This window comes from Mustela nivalis (genome assembly GCF_964662115.1).
Source record: "Mustela nivalis genome assembly, chromosome: X".
In the NCBI taxonomy this organism is placed as follows: Eukaryota; Metazoa; Chordata; class Mammalia; order Carnivora; family Mustelidae; genus Mustela; species Mustela nivalis.
In genome coordinates, this window is record NC_139040.1 from 63,724,086 (window position 1) to 63,751,836 (window position 27,751).

At 39.1% G+C, this 27,751-nt stretch overlaps 1 protein-coding gene across 1 annotated transcript in view; it reads left to right on the top strand.

The window, feature by feature from the left end:
• The window catches only part of LOC309855898 (uncharacterized protein), a gene marked incomplete at its 5' end in the record, with an annotated part of 123,406 nt that extends 95,967 nt beyond the window's left edge, over positions 1-27,439 (top strand). Inside the window, one exon of the mRNA XM_082716517.1 lies at positions 26,359-27,439. The remainder of the gene's footprint in view (positions 1-26,358) is intronic.
• Between the last annotated feature and the right edge of the window lie 312 nt (positions 27,440-27,751).

A 27,751-nucleotide genomic window follows, 5' to 3' on the forward strand; every position in this document is an offset into this window, starting at 1 on the left:
AAGGAGAGATTAAAAGTATCCAGGACAAACAAAAACTGAAAGAATTTGCAAACACCAAACCAACTCTACAGGAAATATTGAAAGTTGTCCCCTAAGCAAAGAGAGAGCCTAAAAGTAGTAGATCAGAAAGTAACAGAGACAATATACATTAACAGTCAAATTACAGGCAACACAATGACACTAAATTTATATCTTTCAATAGTTACCCTGAATGTTAATGGGCTCAATGCCCCAATCAAAAGACACAGGGTATCAGAATGGATAAAAAAACAAAACCTACCTATAGGTTGCCTACAAGAAACTCATTTTAAGCCCAAAGACACCTCCAGATTTAAAGTGAGGGGGTGGAAAACAATTTACCATGCTAATGGACATCAGAAGAAAGCAGGAGTTGCAATCCTTATATCAGATCAATTATATTTTAAGCCAAAGACTATAATAAGAGATGAAGAAGGACACTATATCATATTCAAAGGATCTGTCCAACAAGAAGATCTAACAATTTTAAATATCTATGCCCCTAACGTGGGAGCAGCCAACTATATAAAACAATAACAAAATCGAAGAAACACATCGACAATAATACAATAATAGTAGGGTACTTTAACACTCCCCTCACTGAAATGGACAGATCATCCAAGGAAAAGATCAACAAGGAAATAAAGGCCTTAAATGATACACTGGACCAGATGGACATCACAGATATATTTAGAACATTTCATCCCAAAGCAAGAGAATACACATTCTTCTCTAGTGCACATGGAGCATTCTCCAGAATGTTTAGAACCCACATTGTGGGTCCTAAATCAGGTCTCAACCGGTATGAAAAGGTTGGGATCATTACCTGCCTGTTTTCGGACTGCAATGCTCTGAAGCTAGAACTCAATCACAAGAGGAAACTTGGAAAGAACCCAAATACATGGAGACTAAACAGCATCCTACTAAAGAATGAATGGGTTAACCAGGAAATTAAAGAGGAATTGAAAAAATTCATGGAAAAAAATGATAAGGAAAACACAACTGTTCAAAATCTGTGGGACACACAAAGGCAGTCCTGAGAGGAAAATATATAGCAGTACAAGCCTTTCTCAAGAAACAAGAAAGGTCTCAGGTACACAACCTAACCCTACACCTAAAGGAGCTGGAGAAAGAACAAGAAAGAAACCCTAAGCCCAGCAGGAGAAGAGAAATCATAAAGATCAGAGCAGAAATCAATGAAATAGAAACCAAAAAAAAAAAAAAAAAAAACCAACAGAACAAATCAATAAAACTAGGAGCTGGTTCTTTGAAAGAATTAATAATATTGACAAATGCCTGGCCAGACTTATCAAAAAGAAAAGAGAAAGGACCCAAATAAATAAAATCATGAATGAAAGAGGGGAGATCACAACTAATACCAAAGAAATACAGACAATTATAAGAACATACTATGAGCAACACTATGCCAACAAATTCAACAGTCTGGAAGAAATTGATGCATTCCTAGAGACATATAAGTTACCACAACTGAATCAGGAAGAAATAGAAAACTTGAACAGCCCCATAACCAGTAGGAGATTGAAACAGTCATCAAAAATCTCCAAGCAAACAAAAGCCCAGGGCCAGATGGCTTCCTGGGGGGAATTCTACCAAATATTTAAAGAAGAACTAATTCCTATTCTCCTGAAACTGTTCCAAAAAATAGAAATGGAAGGAAAACTTCCAAACTCATTCTATGAGGCCAGCAACACCTTGATCCCCAAATGAGACAAGGATCCCATCAAAAAAGAGAATGACAGGCCAATATCCTTGAAGAACACAGATGCAAAAATTCTCACCAAAATACTAGCAAATAGGATTCAACAGTACATTAAAAGAATTATTCACCACGACCAAGTGGAATTTATTCCAGGGCTGCAAGGTTGGTTCAACATCCCCAAATCAATCAATGTGATACAACACATCAATAAAAGAAAGAACAAGAACCATATGATACTCTCAATAGATGCTGAAAAAGCATTTGACAAAGTGCAGCATCCCTTCCTGATCAAAACTCTTCAAAGTGTAGGGATAGAGGGCACATACCTCAATATTATCAAAGCCATTTATGAAAAACCCACCACAATTATCATTCTTAATGGCAAAAAACTGAAAGCCTTTCCGCTAACGTCAGGAACACAGCAGGGATGTCCATTATCACCACTGCTATTCAAAATAGTACTAGAAATCCTAGACTCAGTAATCAGACAACAAAAGGAAATTAAAGGCATCCGAATCAGCAAAGAAGAAGTCAAACTATCACTCTTCACCAATGACATGATACTATATGTGGAAAACTCAAAAGGCTCCACTCCAAAACTGCTAGAACTTGTACAGGAATTCAGTAAAGTGTCAGGATATAAAATCAATGCACAGAAATCAGTTGCATTTCTCTACACCAACAACAAGACAGAAGAAAGAGAAATTAAGGAGTCAATCCCATTTACAATTTAACCCCAAACCATAAGATACCTAGGAATAAACCTAACCAAAGACCAAACATCTATACTCAGAAAACTATAAAGTACTCATGAAAGAAATTGAGGAAGACACAAAGAAACGGAAACATGTTCCATGCTCCTGGATTGGAAGAATGAATATTGTGAAAATGTCTATGCTACATAAAGCAATCTACACATTTAATGCAATTCCTATCAAAATACCATCCATTTTTTTTCAAAGAAATGGAACAAATAATCCTAAAATTTATATGGAACCAGAAAAGACGTCGAATAGCCAAAGGAATATTGAAAAAGAAAGCCAAAGTTGGTGGCATCACAATTCCGGACTTCAAGCTCTATTAAAAAGCTGTCATCATCAAGACAGCATGGTACTGGCACAAAAGCAGACACATAGATCAATGGAGCAGAATAGAGAGCCCAGAAATAGACCCTCAACTTATGATCAACTAATCATCAACAAAGCAGGAAAGAATGTCCAATGGAAAAAAGACAGCCTCTTCAATAAATGGTGTTGGGAAAATTGGACAGCCACATGCAGAAAAATGAAATCGGACCATTTCCTTACACCACACATGAAAATAGACTCAAAATGGATGAAGGACCTTAATGTGAGAAAGGAATCCATCAAAATCCTTGAGGAGAACACAGGCAGCAACCTCTTTGACCTCCGCCGCAGCAACATCTTCCTAGGAACATCGCCAAAGGCAAGGGAAGCAAGGGCAAAAATGAACTATTGGGATTTTATCAAGATCAGAAGCTTTTGCACAGCAAAGGAAACACTTAACAAAGCCAAAAGACAACTGACAGAATGGGAGAATATATTTGCAAATGACATATCAGATAAAGGGCTAGTGTCCAAAATCTATAAATAACTCTTAAAACTCAGCACCCAAAGTACAAATAATCCCATGAAGAAATGGGCAGAGGACATGAACAGACATTTCTGCAAAGAAGACATCCAGATGGCCAACAGACACATGAAAAAGTGCTCCATATCACTCGGCATTGGGGAAATACAAATCAAAACCACAATGAGATATCACTTCACACCAGTCAGAATGGCTAAAATCAACAAGTCTGGAAATGACAGATGCTGGTGAGGATGCGGAGAAAGGGGAGCCCTCCTACACTGTTGGTGGGAAAGCAAGCTGGTGCAACCACTCTGGAAAACAGCATGGAGGTTCCTCAGAATGTTGAAAATAGAACTACCCTATGACCCAGCAATTGCAGTACTGGGTATTTACCCTAAAAATACAAACGTAGTGATACGAAGGGGCACGTGTACCCTAATGTTTATAGCAGCAATGACCACAGTAGCCAAACTATGGAAAGAACCTAGATGTCCATCAACAGATGAATGGATAAAGATGTTGTATATATATACACAATGGAATACTATGCAGCCATCAAAAGAAATGAAATCTTGCCATTTGCGACGATGTGGATGGAACGGAGAAAGTTAATCGGAGAAAGACAACTATCATATGATTTCCCTGATATGAGGAAGTCGAGATGCACCATGGGGGTTAAGGGTGTTGGAAAAGAATAAATGGAACAAGATGGGATTGGGAGGGAGACAAAGCATAAGTGACTCTTAATCTCACAAAACAAACTGAGGGTTGCTTGGGGGAGGGATGTTGGAGAAGAGGGGTGGGGTTATGGACATTGGGGAGGGTATGTGCTAAGGTGAGTGCTGTGAAGTGTGTAAACCTCGCGCTTCAAAGACCTGTACCCCTGGGGATAAAAATATATGTTTATAAAAAATAAAAAAATAATATAAAATAAAATATATACTAAAAAAATCATAGTTAAATAATGTATGAGTCAAATTCCATGATCTCAAATTCAATAAAAGTACTTTTTGTTATACTACTTTTTATGATATATTATGAGGTAGATAAATATAATATTAAATGAACATAGTTTATGATGTCAAATCAACAGAGTATTACCTGGGGCTTTTTTTTTTCTCTAATCTTTTGCACACAGGTATTTGTTGAAATGGAATCTGACCCACATAAACAAATTTACCTTTATGGATGTGAATCTGATATGGCAGAAACCCTTTCAAAGTTCTATGCCACATGTTCTTTCCATTACTAAACACTTGAAACTATATGTTCTAAGTGCATGTAAGAGTTATTTACATTGAATAAGGCATTAAATTTAGATGAATCTAAAAAAAATCTAATTTCTCTGATACAAGAATGGCTACCCCAGCCTTCTTTTGAGGTCCATTGGCATGAAAGATGCTTCTCCATCCCTTCACTTTCAGTCTGGGTTTATCCTTAGGTTCAAAATGGGTCTCTTGTAGACAATATATGGATGGGTCCTGTTTTATCCAATCTGCTACCCTGTGTCATTTTATGGGCACATTTAGGCCATTCACATTGAGGGTGATTATTGATAGATACATTTTTATTGACATCGTGTTACCTTTGAAGTCTTTCTTTATGTAGATTGACTCTATATTTCTGTTCAATGTTATTCTTAGGATTTTTCCTCTTTTATAGAACCGCCCCTTAATATTTCCTGCAATGTCAGCTTGGTGGTCGCATACTCTTTTAAGCCTTGCCAGTCTTGGAAACTCTTTATCTCTCCATCTATTTTGAATGTTAGTCTTGATGGATAAAGTATTCTTGGCTGCATGTTCTTCTCATTTAGTACCCTGAATATATCTTGCAAGCCCTTTCTGGCTTGCCAGGTTTCTGTGGACAGGTTTGATGTTATTCTGATGGGCTTTCCTCTGTAAGTAAGGAGCCTCTTTGTCCTAGTGGCTTTCAAGAGATTGTATCTACAATTATGATTTCTCAGGTGCCTTGATTTTTTTTTAGAATCTATAATCTTGGGGGGGGTACTGATCTACCTCTAGTACATGAATGCCGGTTCCATTCATGTGATTGCGAAAATTTTCATGGAGAACTTGTTCCACTGTATCTTCTAGACTTCTTTATTTCTCCTCCCCTTCAGGGATTACAGTAATTCTGACGTTGGAATGCTTCATGGCATCATTTATTTCACTGTTTCTATTTTTGTGGCTTTTAAGCTGTTTTTTCCAGGCTTCCTCCTGATCCTTTCTCTCTATCTGTTTGTCCTCCAGATCACTAATTCTATCTTCTGTCTCAGTTACCCTAGCTTTGAGAGAATTTAGATTAAATTGGAACTCATTGAGAGCATATTGAACCTCATTCCTCGTAGCTTTCAGCTCTGCCCTAACATTGTGAACATCATCCCTCGTTGTTTTCAGTTATGCCCTAACATTGTGAATGTCATCCCTGGTGGCTTTCAGTTCTGCCCTAATCAATTCTGTTTGGTCATCCATGGCTTTCTCCAACCTAGCTATTGCCTGGAAAATTATTAGCTTGAATTCCCTTTCTGACATATTGTCTATGTTGATAGCCGTTAGCTCTGTTGCAGAAGGCCCATCCTCTGTATTTTTCTTCTGTTGGGCATTCCTCCTCCTAGTCATTTTGGTGATAGATGGCTGAATGGATATAGCTGCATGTATCGACTGTGGTGCAGTCAAGGTGCACCCTGGAATACTTCTGGGCAATCAGGATTCCCCACCCAAATGAGAGAAAAGAGAAAAGAAAAGAAAAGAAAAGAAAAGAAAAGAAAAAGACAGAGAGAGAGAGAGAGACAAGAAAAAAAGGGAAGATAAAAGAGAATGCTCAGCCCACATGGTCCCCAGGGTAAGATTTATGAAGTATACAAACAAAAAGAGATGAACAAAAAGACTGATAAAAGTATATGACAAAGAAAAGATATATATGTATAAAAGCAAAAAAAGTAAAAAAAGAACCTTGTCAAAAAGAACCCCAAGTATAAGTTTTATATACTATCAGGACAAACGCAAATACACAGAAACACTGGCAGGAAGTAAAAGATGGGAGAGTGGTTATAAATTCTCAGTGTGGGCAAGGAAGGTTATTTTCATTCTTCCTGGATGTATCTTGGTATCTTTGTTAAAGGACTCAACTTTCCTAAGATAAAGGGGGTTAAAAATTGGTTTACCTATAGGGGTAGCATAGGTTGGGGACAGGGGATTACCTTGAAGTGTAACTCTATCTGAATATTAAAAAATAAAAATTAAAAAAAGGATAAACTAAACTAAACTAAGCTAAAATTTAAAAAAAATTTAAAAATAGAAAAGTAAAAGAAAAAGACGGGCATATGTATCAAAAAGTTCAGGTTAAAAGGTTATTATGGAATTTGATGTGCTGGACATCTCACTGTGATGGTAAGTAGGTTAAAAAAAATCATCTCTCTCTCTCTCTATAAAAAATGAACCAGAATAGTAGGAACGAATCAAAACAAAAGTTTTATCTAAGAAGTAGTGGTGGTTGTTCTCTTGTCATTTTTTTTTTCCTGGTTGGTTTTCTGGGGGTAGGGACCTGCTGCGTGGGTTTTCAGTCAATGATGTTCCCTGAGTTAAGTCCCCCCCCCTCAAGGGGGTGGGCTTTGAGGGAACCGGTTTTTCAGGCTTTTGTTCTCTGGAGGTTTTTATGTTTGTTCATTTCTTTTCTCTCAGCTTGACAGCTTTTGATGGTTTTTGGAGGTTTAGAGAAAAGCAAACTGCATCCCGACCTCCCTCTCAGAGAGAAGCCTCAGTCTGTTCCCCTGTGAGTGCTCCAGAGCACATAAATTCCCCCTTGGCAGCTGGCAGAGCAGGTTCTGAGTCGCTGTCCCTGGGGACACAGGAACTCCTGCTTGTAACCAAAATCATGACAGTGGCGGTTGTCTGGGCAGCTCCAGACCACCAGAGAGGTTCCAAGCAGTGATCCCACTCTGAGATTTTCCCGCTGGCCCAGGCTGGGAGTGCCTGGTCTTTCTGGTTCTGAGAGCACCCGGCTGGCACCTTCGCACACCTCTCCCAGGGGCGGGTGTCAGGTGCACGCCTCAGGCTCTGATAGTATGGCATAGCGTTCTGCCATCTGGTGAGGGTCCGACCCCATGGTTCTCAGGCATGCTGGCAACTCAGGGACCAAGACCTGGTTTCTCCATTGCACTCTCTCTGGCTCAGCGCCAGGGGTGGCTGTCCTGGGTCCCGGGACTTAAGCCCCTGTCACTAACCTCCCCGAGTCCTACAATCCCCCCACCATGATCCTTTGTTCTTTTTGAGTGCTTTCAACCAGAATCCAAGTTAATGCTGGTCCCTAGATGCAGGGCACTCTCATATTGGGGTATTACTTTCCAATGGGTCACCTCTGGTGGCTCTCTCCCCCTTTTGTTTATCTTCCAATATCAGTCCAATGTTCTCACTCTGCTTTGCCTGCCCACTGCCCCATAGAGATCCAGATGTGTATAATTCTGATCTCGGGCTGATTTTATGGGTGGTCAGAGTTCTTTAGTAGGTAATCAGCTCACTTTAGGGTACAGGTTAACACGGTGCCTCCTCCTATTTCCCTACCATCTTGTCTCCCCCTCCATTATATATATTACCACATCTTCTTTATCCATTCATCAGTCAATGGACATTTGGGTTCCCCCTTATCATCAAGGGAATATAAATCAAAACCACCATGAGATACCATCTCACACCAGTCAATACAGCCAAAATTAACAACTTAGGAAACAATAGATGTTGGTGAGGATGTGGAGAAAGGGGAAACCTCTAACTCTGTGGGTAGCGATGCAAACTGGTGCAGCCACTCTGAAAAACAGTATGGAGTTTCTTCAAAAAGTTAGAAATAGAACTACCCTATGATCCGGTAATTGCGCTACTAGGTATTTATCAAAAGGATGCAAAAATAGGGATTTGAAAGGGCTCATGCACCCCAAAGTTTATAGCAACACTATCCACAATAGCCAAAATATGGAAATAACCAGTTCCTATTGATGTCATTTAATTGTTTTAGCTTTTTAATTTTATGAACCTGAAAAGTTTTATTCACTTATTTATTCTTATAAACTCATTTTGTTTTATTTGAGTATAATGGACAGTGTTACATTAGATTCAGAAGTACAACAGTGATTTAACAACTCTATTATGTTATGCTGTGCTCAGAAGTGTAGTTACCATCTGTCACTATATCATGCTGTTACAGTATCATTGACTATATTCCCTATGTTGTGCCTTTTATTCCCATGATTTATTCATTCCATAACTGAAAGCCTGTATCTCCTTCTTCCCTTCACCTACTTCCTCCCCTCTGGCAACCATCAGTTTGTTCTCTGCAGTTGTGTATCTGATTCTGCTTTTTAAAATTTTTAACATATAATGTATTATTTGTTTCAGGGGTACAGGTCTGTGATTCATCAGTCTTACACAAAACACAGTGCTCACCATAGCACATACCCTCTTTAATGTCCATCACCCAGCCGCCCCATCCCCCCACCTCTGATTCTGCTTTAAAAAAAAGAGATTTTATTTATTTATTTGATAGACAGAGATCACAAGTAGTCAGAGAGGCAGGCAGAGAGAGAGGGGGAGCCCAATGCGGGGCTCAATCCCAGGACCCTGAGATCATGACAGAGGCAGAGGCTTTAACTCACTGAGCCACCCAGGCGCAGTGATTCTGCTTTTAAAAACATCTTTATTACATGTGTTGTTAAACACATCTCCAGCATGACAGAAGAGCTATCCTGTCTATTTCCTGAAATAACACTTGTCAAAATAGCTGAATGCATAGTTTTATACCTACATCTTTGAACAGTTTTGATTTTTTCCTTTCCTTAGATTACGTTCTCCTAATGAGAATTACTGGTAAAGTGTATATGTTTTTCAAATTTTAATGCATTGCCAAAATTTACTTCAGAAATGGTGTGAAGACTTTTTAATTGAAGATGTCATATCACATAGCTATCTACTTCTAAGACCAGTCCCATAATCCCGTGTATAAAACAGCACTCAAGAGCATGTGTGATGGGGACAAAAGTAGGACAAAAAAAGAAAGTACAAGGTCAGAAAAGAAGTCACAGGGAACTGCTGAATTTATAACATCACTGGAATTGAGCCCCACATCTTGCTATACTGAAAGTAATTAAGAGAAAAAATTAAATAAAGGAATACCATTATTGGCTTATAAAATCAATAAAGGTGATGATATTTAGTGTTGGTATGGTTGTAGGAAATATGCATTCATACATTGCTCATGGAATGAAAATTGGTACAATTTTTCTAGGGGACAATTTGAGAATATTTTTTAAAAACTTTAAAGGGGGCACCTGGGTGGCTGAGTGGGTTAAAGCCTCTGCCTTCAGCTCAGGTCATGATCCCGGGGACCTGGGATTGAGCACCACATCAGGCTCTCTTACCAGCGGGGAGCCTGCTTCCACCTCTCTCTCAGCCTGCCTCTCTGCCTTCTTGTGATCCTCTCTGTCAAATAAATAAATAAAATCTTTAAAAAGAAGAACAAAAACAAAAACAAAAAACCCACACACAAACTTTAAAGTTGTTCTTGCCCTTTAAACTAGTAGTTATAAGATTTTATACTAAGGAAAGAATCAATGTGAATGAAGATCTGTGTGTATGGATTATTCAATAAATTGGTATTGGGTAGTCATCTGTCAATATGTGAGGAAATATATTCAGATATCCAACTTGTACCATATAGAAGAATTCCATAGGATTTGAGATAAAAATATAAAAAGTAAACAAGAGGAGGAGTCAAGATGGCGGAGAAGTAGCAAGCTGAGACTGCTGCAGCTAGCCGGAGATCAGCTAGATAGCTTATCTAAAGATTGCAAACACCTGAAAATCCATCGACAGACCAAAGAGAAGAAGAACAGCAATTCTGGAAACAGAAAAACAACCACTTTCTGAAAGGTAGGACCGGCGGAGAAGTGAATCCAAAGCGACGGGAAGATAGACCCCGGGGGGAGGGGCGGGCTCCCGGCAAGCGGCGGAGCAACCGCGCACAAAATCAGGACTTTTAAAAGTCTGTTCCGCTGAGGGACATCGCTCCAGAGGCTAAACCGGGGCGAAGCCCACGCGGGGTCAGCGTGGCCTCAGGTCCCGCAGGGTCACAGAAGGATCGGGGGTGTCTGAGTGTCGCAGAGCTTGCGGGTATTGGAACGGGAAAGCCGGCTACAGAAACAGAGCTGACAGTAAGCTCGCAGCTCGGTGTTACCTTGAACCGATCGCAGGCTCGGTGAGCTCGGAGCGCGGCCGGAGGTGAGGCAGACGGGAATAACTGGGCGCTGTTCTCTGAGGGCGCACTGAGGAGTGGGGCCCTGGGCTCTCGGCTCCTCCGGGCCGGAGACCAGGAGGCCGCCATTTGTGTTCCCGTCCTCCGGAATTCTACGGAAAGCGCTCAGGGAACAAAAGCTCCTGAAAGCAAACCCGAGCGGATTACTCACCCCGGCCCCCCCGGGTAAGGGAGGTGTAATTCCGCCTGGGGCAAAGACACTTGAGAATCACTACAACAGGCCCCTCCCCCAGAAGATCAACAAGAAATCCAGCTGAGACCAAGTTCACCTACCAAGGAGTGCGGTTTCAATACCAAGGAGAGCAGCAGAATTCCAGAGGAGGAGAAAGCCAAGCACGGAACTCATGGCTTTTTTCCTGTGATTTTTTTTTTAGTCTTGCAGTTAATTTAATTTTTTCTTTTTCATTTTTTTTTTCTTTTTCTTCTCGCCTTTGGGTAAAATTTTTTTTTTTTAACTGTTACCTTTTTCTTTTTTAACGATTTTTTACTAGTTTATCTAATATATATATTTTTTCTTTTTTACATTTTTCTCAGGTGTTTTCTTTTTTTAAAAAAATTTTTTTTCTTTTCTTTTTTTTTCTTTCTTTCTTTTTGAACCTCTTTTTATCCCCTTTCTCCCCACTCACGATTTTGGATCTCTTCTATTTAGTTAAAGCATATTTTCCTGGGGTTGTTGCCACCCTTTTAGTATTTTACTTGCCCCTTCATTTACTCTTATCTGGCCAAAATGACAAGGCGTAAAAATTCAACGCAAAAAAAAGAACAAGAGGCAGTACCGAAGGCTAGGGACCTAATCAATACAGACATCGGTAATATGTCAGATCTAGAGTTCAGAATGACAATTCTCAAGGTTCTAGCCGGGCTCGAAAAAGGCATGGAAGATATTAGAGAAACCCTCTCAAGAGATATAAAAGCCCTTTCTGGAGAAATAAAAGAACAAAAATCTAACCAAGTTGAAATAAAAAAAGCTATTAATGAGGTGCAATCAAAAATGGAGGCTCTCACTGCTAGGATAAATGAGGCAGAAGAAAGAATTAGTGATATAGAAGACCAAATGACAGAGAATAAAGAAGCTGAGCAAAAGAGGGACAAACAGCTACTGGACCACGAGGGGAGAATTCGAGAATTAAGTGACACCATAAGACGAAACAACATTAGAATAATTGGGATTCCAGAAGAAGAAGAAAGAGAGAGGGGAGCAGAAGGTATACTGGAGAGAATTATTGGGGAGAATTTCCCCAATATGGCAAAGGGAACGAGCATCAAAATTCAGGAGGTTCAGAGAACGCCCCTCAAAATCAATAAGAATAGGCCCACACCCCGTCACCTAATAGTAAAATTTACAAGTCTCAGTGACAAAGAGAAAATCCTGAAAGCAGCCCGGGAAAAGAAGTCTGTAACATACAATGGTAAAAATATTAGATTGGCAGCTGACTTATCCACAGAGACCTGGCAGGCCAGAAAGAGCTGGCATGATATTTTTAGAGCACTAAACGAGAAAAACATGCAGCCCAGAATACTATATCCAGCTAGGCTATCATTGAAAATAGAAGGAGAGATTAAAAGCTTCCAGGACAAACAAAAACTGAAAGAATTTGCAAACACCAAACCAGCTTTACAGGAAATATTGAAAGGGGTCCTCTAAGCAAAGAGAGAGCCTACAAGTGGTAGATCAGAAAGGAACAGAGACCATATACAATAACAGTCACCTTACAGGCAATACAATGGCACTAAATTCATATCTCTCAATAGTTACCCTGAATGTGAATGGGCTAAATGCCCCTGTCAAAAGACACAGGGTATCAGAATGGATAAAAAAACAAAACCCATCTATATGTTGCCTCCAAGAAACTCATTTTAAGCCCGAAGACACCTCCAGATTTAAAGTGAGGGGGTGGAAAAGAATTTACCATGCTAATGGACATCAGAAGAAAGCAGGAGTGGCAATCCTTATATCAGATCAATTAGATTTTAAGCCAAAGACTATAATAAGAGATGAGGAAGGGCACTATATCATACTCAAAGGGTCTGTCCAACAAGAAGATTTAACAATTTTAAATATCTATGCCCCCAACGTGGGAGCAGCCAACTATATAAACCAATTAATAACAAAATCAAAGAAACACATCAACAACAATACAATAATAGTAGGGGACTTTAACACTCCCCTCACTGAAATGGACAGGTCATCCAAGCAAAAGATCAGCAAGGAAATAAAGGCCTTAAACGACACACTGGACCAGATGGACATCACAGATATATTCAGAACATTTCATCCCAAAGCAACAGAATACACATTCTTCTCTAGTGCACATGGAACATTCTCCAGAATAGATCACATCCTCGGTCCTAAATCAGGACTCAACCGGTATCAAAAGATTGGGATCATTCCCTGCATATTTTCAGACCACAATGCTCTAAAGCTAGAACTCAACCACAAAAGGAAGTTTGGAAAGAACCCAAATACATGGAGACTAAACAGTATCCTTCTAAAGAATGAATGGGTCAACCGGGAAATTAAAGAAGAATTGAAAAAAATCATGGAAACAAATGATAATGAAAATACAACGGTTCAAAATCTGTGGGACACAACAAAGGCAGTCCTGAGAGGAAAATATATAGCGGTACAAGCCTTTCTCAAGAAAGAAGAAAGGTCTCAGGTACACAACCTAACCCTACACCTAAAGGAGCTGGAGAAAGAACAAGAAAGAAACCCTAAGCCCAGCAGGAGAAGAGAAATCATAAAGATCAGAGCAGAAATCAATGAAATAGAAACCAAAAAAACAATAGAAAAAATCAACGAAAGTAGGAGCTGGTTCTTTGAAAGAATTAATAAAATTGATAAACCCCTGGCCCGACTTATCAAAAAGAAAAGAGAAAGGACCCAAATAAATAAAATCATGAATGAAAGAGGAGAGATCACAACTAACACCAAAGAAATACAAACTATTATAAGAACATACTATGAGCAACTCTACGGCAATAAATTTGACAATCTGGAAGAAATGGATGCATTCCTAGAAACATATAAACTACCACAACTGAACCAGGAAGAAATAGAAAGCCTGAACAGACCCATAACCAGTAAGGAGATTGAAACAGTCATTAAAAATCTCCAAACAAACAAAAGCCCAGGGCCAGATGGCTTCCCGGGGGAATTCTACCAAACATTTAAAGAAGAACTAATTCCTATTCTCCTGAAACTGTTCCAAAAAATAGAAATGGAAGGAAAACTTCCAAACTCATTTTATGAGGCCAGCATCACCTTGATCCCAAAACCAGACAAGGATCCCACCAAAAAAGAGAGCTATAGACCGATATCCTTGATGAACACAGATGCGAAAATACTCAACAAAATACTAGCCAATAGGATTCAACAGTACATTAAAAAGATTATTCACCACGACCAAGTGGGATTTATTCCAGGGCTGCAAGGTTGGTTCAACATCTGCAAATCAGTCAATGTGATACAATACATCAATAAAAGAAAAAACAAGAACCATATGATACTTTCAATAGATGCTGAAAAAGCATTTGACAAAGTACAGCATCCCTTCCTGATCAAAACTCTTCAAAGTGTAGGGATAGAGGGCACATACCTCAATATCATCAAAGCCATCTATGAAAAACCCACCGCATATATCATTCTCAATGGAGAAAAACTGAAAGCTTTTCCACTAAGGTCAGGAACACGGCAGGGATGTCCATTATCACCACTGCTATTCAACATAGTACTAGAGGTCCTAGCCTCAGCAATCAGACAATAAAAGGAAATTAAAGGCATCCAAATCGGCAAAGAAGAAGTCAAATTATCACTCTTCACAGATGATATGATACTATATGTGGAAAACCCAAAAGACTCCACTCCAAAACTGCTAGAACTTATACAGAAATTCAGTAAAGTGTCAGGATATAAAATCAATGCACAGAAATCAGTTGCATTTCTCTACACCAACAGCAAGACAGAAGAAAGAGATATTAAGGAGTCAATCCCATTTACAATTGCATCCAAAACCATAAGATACCTAGGAATAAACCTAACCAAAGAGACACAGAATCTATACTCAGAAAACTATAAAGTACTCATGAAAGAAATTGAGGAAGACACAAAGAAATGGAAAAATGTTCCATGCTCCTGGATTGGAAGAATAAATATTGTGAAAATGTCTATGCTACCTAAAGCAATCTACACATTTAATGCAATTCCTATCAAAGTACCATCCATCTTTTTCAAAGAAATGGAACAAATAATGCTAAAATTTATATGGAACCAGAAAAGACCTCGAATAGCCAAAGGGATATTGAAAAAGAAAGCCAACGTTGGTGGCATCACAATTCCGGACTTCAAGCTCTATTACAAAGCTGTCATCATCAAGACAGCATGGTACTGGCACAAAAACAGACACATAGATCAATGGAACAGAATAGAGAGCCCAGAAATAGACCCTCAAATCTATGGTCAACTCATCTTCGACAAAGCAGGAAAGAATGTCCAATGGAAAAAAGACAGCCTCTTCAATAAATGGTGCTGGGAAAATTGGATAGCCACATGTAGAAAAATGAAATTGGACCATTTTCTTACACCACACACAAAAATAGACTCAAAATGGATGAAGGACCTCAATGTGCGAAAGGAATCCATCAAAATCCTTGAGGAGAACACAGGCAGCAACCTCTTCGACCTCTGCCGCAGCAACATCTTCCTAGGAACAACGCAAAAGGCAAGGGAAACAAGGGCAAAAATGAACTATTGGGATTTCATCAAGATCAAAAGCTTTTGCACAGCAAAGGAAACAGTTAACAAAATCAAAAGACAACTGACAGAATGGGAGAAGATATTTGCAAACGACATATCAGATAAAGGACTAGTGTCCAGAATCTATAAAGAACTTAGCAAACTCAACACCCAAAGAACAAATAATCCAATCAAGAAATGGGCAGAGGACATGAACAGACATTTCTGCAAAGAAGACATCCAGATGGCCAACAGACACATGAAAAAGTGCTCCATATCACTCGGCATCAGGGAAATACAAATCAAAACCACAATGAGATATCACCTCACACCAGTCAGAATGGCTAAAATCAACAAGTCAGGAAATGACAGATGCTGGTGAGGATGTGGAGAAAGGGGAACCCTCCTACACTGTTGGTGGGAATGCAAGCTGGTGCAGCCACTCTGGAAAACAGCATGGAGGTTCCTCAGAATGTTGAAAATAGAACTGCCCTATGACCCAGCAATTGCACTATTGGGTATTTACCCTAAAGATACAAATGTAGTGATCCAAAGGGGCACATGCACCCGAATGTTTATAGCAGCAATGTCCACAATAGCCAAACTATGGAAAAAACCTAGATGTCCATCCACAGATGAATGGATCAAGAAGATGTGGTATATATACACAATGGAATACTATGCAGCCATCAAAAGAAATGAAATCTTGCCATTTGCGACAACATGGATGGAACTAGAGCGTATCATGCTTAGCGAAATAAGTCAAGCAGAGAAAGACAACTATCATATGATCTCCCTGATATGAGGAAGTGGTGATGCAACATGGAGGCTTAAGTGGGTAGGAGAAGAATAAATGAAACAAGATGGGATTGGGAGGGAGACAAACCATAAGTGACTCTTAATCTCACAAAACAAACTGAGGGTTGCTGGGGGGAGGGGGTTTGGGAGAAGGGGGTGGGATTATGGACACTGGGGAGGGTATGTGCTTTGGTGAGTGCTGTGAAGTGTGTAAACCTGGTGATTCACAGACCTGTACCCCTGGGGATAAAAATATATGTTTATAAAAAATAAAAAATTAAAAAAAATAAAATAAAATAAAATGAGAGGTAAAAAAAAAAAAGTAAACAAGAAAGGTATTAATAAGAAGATATAGGATATTTGTATAACTTCTCTTTGGTTTCTAAATGTTTATTTTTTTAATAGCATCCTGGTTTTATTTCATGTTTACAATACCTTAGAACCCTGAGAATAACAAAAGTTTCCTTCTGCTCTTTATTTCACCTGTTTTACTTGAATTGCTTGTTTTGTTCTTTGTCTTTAATATAGGAGGCTTTCCTATAGGGAAGGGCTTATCAACTGGTGATCTTCACTTTAAGATGACTGAGAAACTGGCTAACTTACTGGGGACACCCTCCAAATGGCATAATCATAGGTCTTTTCTTTGGGAGTAGTTCCAGTTTTTTCAAAGATGAATTCTCCAATTTTCTATCTGGAAAATACAAATCTGGCTGCTTATGTTCTTATTTTAAAATTTCATATAGTGCCCTTATTTTCAATACAATGCTCTTTCCCTACCTCCCATTCTACCTGGGACATCTGGGCCTGGGGGCTTCTGTGGATCAATTTTTAAAAACAAACATTTAGTCTCCTGCCAAAGTAAGGAAATTGTATTTTTCTGGCTAAGCAGGATGAGGGAAGGAACCTGAGAGTGTTCTAACAACACTTCTTACACACATACAATCAAGTTTCTGTTTTCAGGCTCCTGAGGCACCCCTGCTTTCTTTTCTTTTATTATTATTATTTTTTTCATTTATTTATTTTTAGCATAACAGTATCATTATTTTTTCACAACACCCAGTGCTCCATGCGATCCGTGCCCTCTATAATACCCACCAAATGGTACGCAACCTCCCAACCCCCCGCCACTTCAAACCACTCAGGTTGTTTTTCAGAGTCCATAGTCTCTCATGATTCACCTCCCCTTCCAATTTACCCCAATCCCCTTCTCTCTAACTCCCCATGTCCTCCATGCTTTTTGTTATGCTCCAAAAATAAGTGAAACCATATGACAATTGACTCTCTCTGCTTGACAGATTACACTCAACATAATCTCTTCCAGTCCCATCCATGTTGCTACAAAAGTTGGGTATTTGTCCTTTCGGATGGAGGCATAATACTCCATAGTGTATATGGACCACATCTTCCTTATACATTCATCCGATGAAGGGCATCTTGGTTCTTTCCAGAGTTTGGCGATTGTGGCCATTGCTGCAATAAACATTGGGGTACAGATGGCCCTTCTTTTCAGTACATCTGTATCTTTGGGGTAAATACCTAGGAGTGCAATGGCAGGGTCATAAGGAAGTTCTATTTTCGATTTCTTAAGGAATCTCCACACTGTTCTCCAAAGAGGCTGCACCAACTTGCATTTCCACCAACAGTGGAAGAGGGTTCCCCTTTGTCCACATCCTCTCCAACACATGTTGTTTCCTGTCTTGCTAATTTTGGCCATTATAACTGGTGTAAGGTGATATCTCAATGTAGTTTTAATTTGAATCTCCCTGAGGGCTAGTGATGATGAACATTTTTTCATCTGTCTGATAGCCATTTGTATGTCTTCATTGGAGAAGTGTCTGTCCATATCTTCTGCCCATTTTTTTGATATGATTTTCTGTTTTGTGTGTGTTGAGTTTGAGGAGTTCATTATAGATCCTGGATATCAACCTTTTGTCTGTACTGTCATTTGCAAATATCTTCTCCCATTCCGTGGGTTGCCTCTTTGTTTTTTTTTTTGACTGTTTCTTTTGCTGTGCAGAAGCTTTTGATTATGATGAAGTCCCAAAAGTTCATTTTCACTTTTGTTTCCTTTGCCTTTGGAGACATATCTTGAAAGAAGTTGCTGTGGCTGATATCGAGGAGATTACTGCCTGTGTTCTCTTCTAGGATTTTGATGGATTCCTGTCTCACATTGAGGTCTTTTATCCATTTTGAGTTTATCTTTGTGTATGGTGTAAGAGAATGGTCGAGTTTCATTCTTCTACATATATCTGCCCAGTTTTCCCAGCACCATTTATTGAAGAGACTGTCTTTTTTCCACTGTATATTTTTTCCTGTTTTGTCCAAGATTATTTGACCACAGAGTTGAGGGTCCATATCTGGGCTCTCTACTCTGTTCCACGGGTCTATGTGTCTGTTTTTATGCCAGTACCATGCTTTCTTGGTGATCAGGGCTTTGTAGTAAAGCTTGAAGTCAGGTAGTGTGATGCCCCCCATTTTATTTTTGTTTTTCAACATTTCCTTAGTGATTCGGGGTCTTTTCTGATTCCATACAAATTTTAGGATTATTTGCTCCAGCTCTTTGAAGAATAACGGTGGAATTTTGATTGGAATGGCATTAAAAGTATAGATTACTCTAGGCAGTATAGACATTTTAACAAAGTTTATTCTTCTGATCCAAGAGCATGGAATGTTCTTCCATCTATTTGTGTCTTCTTCAATTTCTTTCATGAGTGTTCTGTAGTTCCTTGAGTACAGATCCTTTACCTCTTTGGTTAGGTTTATTCCCAGGTATCTTATGGTTCTTGGTGCTACAGTGAATGGGATCGAATCTTTAATTTCCCTTTCTGTATTTTCATTGTTAGTGTATAAGAAATCCAGTGATTTCTGTACATTGACTTTGTATCCTGGCACGTTGCTGAATTGCTGTATGAGTTCTAGTAGTTTGGGGGTGGAGTCTTTTGGGTTTTCCATATAAAGAATCATGTCATCTGCAAAGAAAGAGAATTTGACTTCTTCATTACCAATTTGGATACCTTTTATTTCCCTTTGTTGTCTGATTGCTGTTGCTAGGACTTCTTATACTATGTTGAACAAGAGTGGTGAGAGTGGGCATCCTTGTCATGTTCCTGATCTCAACGGGAAGGATGCAAGCTTTTTCCCATTGAGGATGATATTTGCTGTGGGTCTTTCATAGATAGATTTGATGAAGTTCAGGAATGTTCCCTCTATCACTATACCTTGAAGTCTTTTAATCAGGAATGGATGCTGGATTTTGTCAAGTGCTTTTTCTGCATCAATTGAGAAGATCATGTGGTTCTTCTCTCTTCTCTTATTAATTTGTTCTATCACATTGATTGATTTGCGAATGTTGAACCATCCTTGTAGCCCAGGGATGAATCCCACCTGGTCATGGTGGATAATCTTTTTAATGTGCTGTTGGATCCTATTTGCTAGGATCTTGTTGAGAATCTTAGCATCCATATTCATCAGTGATATTGGTCTGAAATTCTCCTTTTTGGTAGGGTCTTTGCCTGGTTTGGGGATCAGGGTAATGCTGGCTTCATAGAAAGAGTCAGGAAGTTTTCCTTCTGCTTCAATTTTTTGAAACCGCTTCAGGAGAATAGGTGTTATTTCTTCTTTGAATGTTTGGTAGAATTCTCCGGGGAATCCGTCAGGTCCTGGGCTCTTGTTTTTTGGGAGGTTTTTGATCACCGCTTCAATCTCGTTACTAGATATCGGTCTATTCAGGTTGTCAATTTCTTCCTGATTCAATTTTGGGAGTTTATATTTTTGCAGGAATGCACCCATTTCATCTAGGTTGCTTAGCTTATTGGCATATAACTGTTGATAATAACTTCTAATCATTGTTTCTACTTCTTCGTGTTCATTGTGATTTCTCCCTTTTCATTCATAATTTTATGTATTTGAGCTTTCTCTCTTTTCTTTTGGATTAGTGTCACCAATGGTTTATCGATCTTATTGATTCTTTCTAAAAACCAGCTTCTAGTTTCATTGATACATTTTATGGTATCTCTGGTTTCTACCTCATCGATCTCAGCTCTAATCTTGATGATTTCCCTTCTTATGTGTGGAGTTGGTTTGATTTGTTGTTGATTCTCCATTTGTTTAAGGTGCAGAGACAGCTGCTGTGTTCTGGGTTTTTTAATTTTTTTGAGGGAGGCTTGGATGGCTTTGTGTTTCCCCCTTAGGACTGCCTTTGCTGTATCCCATAGGTTTTGGACCGAAGTGTCTTCATTGTCATTGGTTTCCATGAATTGTTTCAATTCTTCCTTGATCTCCTGGTTGATCCAAGCATTCTTAAGCAAGGTGGTCTTTAGCTTCCAGGTGTTTGAGTTCCTTCGGAACTTTTCCTTGTGATTGAGCTCCAATTTCAATGCATTGTGATCTGAGAATGTGCAGGGAATAATCTCAGTCTTTTGGTATCGGTTGAGTCCTGATTTGTGACCCAGTATGTGGTCTATTCTGGAGAAAGTTCCATGTGCACTTGAGAAGAATGAGTATTCTGTTGTTTTAGGGTGGAATGTTCTGTATATATCTATGAGGTCCATCTGGTCCAGTGTGCCATTCAATGCTCTTGTTTCTTTATTGGTTTTCTGCTTCTATGATCTGTCTATTCCTGAGAGAGGCGTGTTAAGATCTCCAACAATTAGTTTATTCATATCAATATGACTCTTTATCTTGATTAACAGTTTTCTTATGTAATTGGCTGCTCCCATATTGGGGGCATAGATATTTACAATTGTTAGATCATCTTGGTGGATAGTCCCTTTAAGAATGATGTAGTGTCCTTCTGGATCTCTGACTACAGTCTTTAGTTTAAAATCTAATTTGTCTGATATGAGAATCGCTACCCCAGCCTTCTTTTGAGGCCCATTGGCATGAAAGATGCTTCTCCATCCCTTCACTTTCAGTTTGGGTGTATCTTTAGGTTCAAAATGGGTCTCTTGTAGACAACATATGGATGGGTCCTATTGTTTTATCCAGTCTGCAACCCTGTGCCATTTTATGGGTGCATTTAGGCCATTCACATTGAGGGTGATTATTGATAGATACGTTTTTATTGACATCATGTTACCTTTGAAGTCTTTCTTTCTGTAGATTGTCTATATTTCTGTTCAATGCGATTCTTGGGCTTTTTCGTCCTTTAAAGAAGTCCCCTTAATATTTCCTGCAGTATCGGCTTGGTGGTTGCATAGTCTTTTAAGCCTTGCCGGTCCTGGAAACTCTATCTCTCCATCCATTTTGAATGTCAGTTTTGCTGGATAAAGTATTCTTGGCTGCATGTTCTTCTCATTCACGGCCCTGAATATTTCTTGCCAGCCCTTCTGGCTTGCCAGGTTTCTGTGGACAGGTCTGACATTATTCTGATGGGCTTTCCTCTGTATGTAAGGATCTTCTTTGTCCTAGCTGCTTTCAAGAGGTTCTGCCTACAATTATAATTCTTCATTCTTACTATTAGGTGTCTCGAGGACTTTCGAGAATCTGTCATCTTGGGGGGAAACCTTTCGGCCTCTAGTACATAAATCCTGGTTCCACTCATGAGGTTTGGAAAATTTTCATGAAGAACTTGTTCCACTATATCTTCTAGACTTCTTTCTTTCTCCTCCCCTTCAGGGATTCCAATAATTCTGACTTTGGAACATTTCATGGCATCATTTATTTCCCTGATTCTGTTTTCGTGGCTTCTAAGCTGTTTGTTCCAGGCTTCCTCCTGATCCTTTCTCTCTATCTGTTTGTCCTACAGATCACTAATTCTATCTTATATCTCAGTTACTCTAGCGTTGAGAGAATTTAGATTAGATTGGAACTCATTGAGAGCATTGTGAAGCTCATCCCTGGTAGCTTTCAGCTCTTCCCTAATATTGAAAACATGATCTCTGGTCATTTTCAGTTCAGCCCTAATCAATTCCGTTTGGTCACGCATGGCTTTCTCCAACCTAGCTATTGCTTGGATAATTGTTAGCCTGAATTCTCTTTCTGACATATTGTTGATAGCCATTAGCTATGTTGATAGCCATTAGCTCTGTTGCAGAAGGTCCATCCTCTGTATTTTTCTTCTGTTGGGCATTCTTTATCCTAGTCATTTTGGTGAGAGTTGGCTGAACGGGTGTAGCTGGGTGTATCGACTGTGGTGCAGTCAAGGTGCACCCTGGAATGCTTCTGAGCAATCAGGGTTCCCTGCCCAAATGAGAAGAAAAAGAAAAGGAAAAAAAAAGAGAGAGGGAGAGAGACAGGAAAGAAAGGTGAGATAAAAGAGAAGGTTTAGCCCAAATGGGCCCCAAGGTAAGATTTATGAAGTATACAAACAGACACAGAGAAACAAAAAGACTGATAAAAGTATATGACAAGAGAAAAAAATATATATATTTGCATATATATATATATATGCAAATAAAGGAAGAACCTCGTCAAAAAGAACCCTGAGTATAAGATTTATATACTATCAGGACAAACACAAAAACACAGAAATACTGGTGGAAGAAAAAGATGGGAGAGTGGTTGTAAATTCCCAGTGTGGGTGAGGTTGGTTGTTTTGATTCTTCCTGGATGTATCTTGATATCTTTGTTAAAGGACTCAACTTTCCTAAGATAAGGGGGGATTAGGAATTGGTTTACCTATAGGGGTGGCATTGATTGGGGAAAGGGGATTACCTTGAAGTTTAGGTCTACATGAATATTAGAAAATAAAAATTAAAAAAAGGAATAAACTAAACTAAACTAAAATTAAAAATAAAAGAAATTTAAAAAATAGAAATGCAAAAGGAAAACACAGGTGTATGTATCAAAAAGTTCAGGTTAGAAGGTTATTGTGGAATTTGATGTACTGGACATCTCACTGTGATGGTAAATAGGTTAAAAAATTATCTATATAATAATAAAAAATTAACTATATAAAAAAATGAGCCAGAATAGTGGGATCGAATTAATAATAAAAATTGTCCTATGAAGTAGTGGTGGTTGTTCTCTTGTAGTCTTTTTTTTTCTTTCCCGGTTGGTTTTCTGGGGGAGGGGCCTGCCACGTGGGTTTTCAGTCCCTGAAGTTCTCTCAGCTAAGTCCTCCTGCCTCCCTCAAGGGGGTGGGCTCTGAGGAAACTGGTTTTTTCAGGCTTTTGTTCTCTGGAGGTTTTTATATTTGTTCACTTTTGTTTTTCTCTCTCGCCTTACCCACTTTTGATGGTTTTTGTAGATTTAGAGGGAAGCAAACTGCACCCTGACCCCCCTCTTAGAGCCTCAGTCCCGCTGTAGAGCCCATAAAAATCTCCCCTTGGCCGCTGGCAGAGCAGGTTCCCAGTCACGGTCCCTGGGGACTCAGGATTTTTTGCTTGTACCCAAAACCACGGCAGCTGTCTGGGCAGCTCCAGACTGCCAGAGAAGTTCGAAGCAGAGATCACACACAGATTTTCCCACTGGCCCAGGCTGGGATTGCCTTGTTTGTGTGCACCTTTCTCTGGGGAGGGCGCGGGGCATGACTCGGACTCTGATGGCACAGCAGGGCACTTGCGTGGGGATTGCAAAAAGGCTGTGCTTCTGTTGGCTGGTGAGGCTCCCAGCCCCTCATGGGAGCCAGGCGCCAGGTACTCTCAGGGTTCAGGGACCAAGACCTGGTTTCTCCGCTGCACTCTCTCTGGCTCTGCGCCAGGGGTGGCTGTCCTGGGTCTGGGGACTTAAGCACTGACCCTAACACCCCGATTCCCGCAATCTCCGCCCCCCCCCATGATCCTTTGCTTTTTTTGAGTGCTTTCTACCAGTCTCCTGAGTTAATGCTGGTCCCCAGGCGCAGGGCACTCTCGTATTGGGATATTACTTTCCAACGGATCGCCTCTGGTGGCTCCCTCCCCCTTTTGTTTATCTTCCAATATCAGTCCGACTTTCCCATTCTGCTTTACCTGCCCACTAGCATTTTCTGCTCCAGTAGAGATACAGACGTGTATAATTCTGATCTCAGGCTGATTTCGTGGGTGATTGGAGATCTTTGGAAGGTAATCAGCTCACTTTAGGGTGCAGGTTGAATGGGCGCCTCCTCCTACTTCCCCGCCATCTTGTCTCCTATGGCACCCCTGCTCTTTTTAGTCACTGCTATCTCTAATTTCTGATCTTTCCAGGAATTCTGTGGCATGCATTGTCTTGCTTCTCATTTCGCATCCCCACTTTCTGCCACAGGCCCTTGCTTTTCAGCTCTTTCAGCTGTGCTAACCTGCATCTGATTTCCATCTTAAGAAATGTATTTCTATATCTTCCATTTTGAGTTTATCTTTGTGTATGGTATAAGAGAATGGTCCAGTTTCTTTCTTCTTTATGCAGCTGTCCAATTTTCCCAGCACCATTTATTGAAGAGACTGTCTTTTTTCCATTGGATATGTTTTCCTGATTTGTCAAATAGTAGTTGATCATAGAATTGCAGGTCCATTTCTGGAGTCTTTATTCTGTTCCATATGTGTCTGTTTTTGTGCCAATACCATGCTGTCCTGGTGATCACAGTTTTGTAATATAGGCAATGTGATGCCCCAGGCTTTGTTTTTTTCTTTTTCAACATTCCCATAGTGATTCAGGGTCTTTTCTGGTTCCATACAAATTTTAGGATTGTTTGTTCCAGTTTTTTGAAAAATGCCAGTGGTATTTTAATAGGGATTGCTTTGAAAGTGTATATTGCTCTGGGCAGCATAGCCATTTTCACAATGTTTATTTCTCTAGTCCATGAGCATGGAATGTTTTTGTGTCTTTCTCAGTTGCTTTCATAAGTGTTCTGTAGTTTCTAGAGTATAGATCATTTACCTCTTTGGTTAGGTTTATTCCTAGGTACATTTTCATGGTATTGTAAATGGTATCAATTACTTAATTTCTCTTTCTATAATTATCTTGTCAGTGTATAGAAAAGCAGTTGATTTCTGTGCATTGATTTTGTATTCTGCCAGATGGCTGTATTGCTATATGAATCTATCAAAATCCTAGAGGAGAACATAGGCAGTAAACTCTTCAACATTGGCCACAGCAACTTCTTTCAAGACATGTCTCCAAAGGCAAAGAAACAAAAGCAAAAATGAGTGATGTTGAGACTTGGGACTTCATCAAGATAAAAAGCTTCTGCACAGCAAAGGAAACAGTCAACAAAGCTAAGAGGCAACCTGCGGAATGGGAGAAGATATTTTCAAATGACATTACAGATAAAGGGCAGGTATCCAAGAACTTCTCAAACTGAACACCCCCCAAACCCACAAATAATCGAGGCAAGAAATGGGCAAAAGACATGAACCAAACAATTCTGTAAAGAAGACATATAAATGACAAACAGATGCATTAAAAAAGTGCTCAACATCACTCAGCATCAGGGAAATATAAATCAAAACCACAATGAGATACCACCTCCCACCAGTTAGAATGGCTAAAATTAACAGGCAGGAAACAACAAATGTTGGCATGACTGTTGAGAAAGGGGATCTCTCTTACACTGTTGGTGGGAATGCAAGCTAGGACAGCCATTCTGGAAAACAGTATGGAGGGCCCTCAAGAAGTTCCCAAAGATACATATGTAGTACAAAGAAAGGGCACCTGCACCCCAACGTTCATAGCAGCAATGTTCACAATAGGCAAACTGTGGAAGGAGCCGAGATGCCCTTCAACAGATGTATGGATAAAGAGGATGTGGTTCATAGATACAATGGAATATTACTCAGCCATCAGAAAGGATGAATACCTACCATTTGCATCAACATGGATGGAACTGGAGGGGATTATGTTAAGTGAAACAAGTCAAGCAGAGGAAGACAATTATCATATGGTTTCACTCATATGTGGAACATAAGGAATAGCACTGAGGACCATAGGGTAAGGGAGGGAAAACTGAATGTGAAGGGGAAGAAATCAGAGAGGGAGACAAACCATGGGAGACTCTGGACTCTGGGAAACAAACTGAGGGTTACAGAAGGAAGGGGGGTGGGTGGATGGAGTAGCTGGGTGATAGGCATTAAGGAGGGCACGTGTTGTGATGAGCAGAGGTTATTATACACAACTAATGAATTAGTGAACACTACATCAAAAACTAATGGTGGCTAACTGAAAATAATTAAAACAGTTTTTTTTTAACTAACGATGTGCTATATGTTGACTAACTGAGCATAATAAATAAATAAATAAATAAATTTAAAAAGGTGGAGTCCCCTCAAAACTAAATAAAATAAAATGTCTCTCATTTCAGAAAGAAAAAGAAAGAAAGAAAGAAAAAAAAGAAGAAAGGCGAAGAGAGAGAGAGAGGGAGTGAGGGAGGAAGAAAGGAAGGAAGGAAAGGTTGCAAGCCAGAGGAGAGTGGCAGGATATATTTAAAGGTTCTAAAGGGGGAACTTTACAAGGAATATTCTACCTGGCAAGGTTATCACTCAATTGAAGGAGAGATGTTTCCCAAATAAACAAAAATTAAAGAAAATCATCACCACAAACTGGTGTTGTAAGAAATATTAAAGAGTCTCCTCTAAGTGGGAAATAACTGACTAGAAATAAGAAAACATATGAAATTTTAAAATCTCACTAGAAAAACAAATATATTGGAAAGGCTGTGGATCAGCCACTTAAAAAGCTAGCATGAAGGTTAAAAGACAAAAATAGTTATATCAACTATAACTGCAACAAGAACTTAAACAATACACAAGATAAAAAGATGTAAAATATGACACTAAAAATATTAAAACAGGTAGATGGAGTAAAAATGCAATATTTTTAGAATATGTTCAAACTTAAGCAACTATAAGCTTAAAATAGACATATATCTATATCTATCTATATCTATATCTATCTATCTATCTATCTCTCTCTCTATATATATATATGTATCTCATGATAACCACAAAACAAAAACAAAAATCTACAACAGATACACAAAAATAAAGAGAAAAAAGCCCAAAAAGTACACTAAATAAAACCATCAAACCACAAGGGAAGAAACCAAGAGAACTACAAAAACAACTAGAAAACAAGAAAATGGCAATGAGTACATACCTATCAATAATTCCTTTAAACATAAATTCCTAGGAATAAATTCAACCATGGAGGCAAGCACCTATACACTAAAATTATGAGATATTGGTGCAAAAAACTGAAGAAAGATACAAAAAATGGAAAGCTCTTCTGTGCCCATGGATTAGAATTAATATTGTTAAAATGTCCATACTACCCAAAGCAATCTATAGATTCAATGCAATCCCTTTCATAATCCGAATGACACTTTTCACAGAAATAAAACAAATTATTTTGGAATTTGTATGGAGCCACAAAAATACTCCAAATAGCAAAATCAATCTTGTGAAAAAAGAACAAAACTAAATATATACTTTCTGATTTCAGACTATATTATAAAGCTATAATAATGAAACAGCCATAAAAAATGAGATCTTGCCTTTTGTAACAACATGGATGGATCTAGAGGGTATTTTGATAAGTGAAATAAGTCCTAGAAAGAAAAATACCATTTAATTTTCCAGTTTTCTAATTGTAATTGATTTCTTTTTAAAATAATTTTTATTTATTTTTTAAAATTTCTTTTCAGTGTTCCAGAATTCATTGTTTATGCACCACACCAAGTGCTCCATGCAATATGT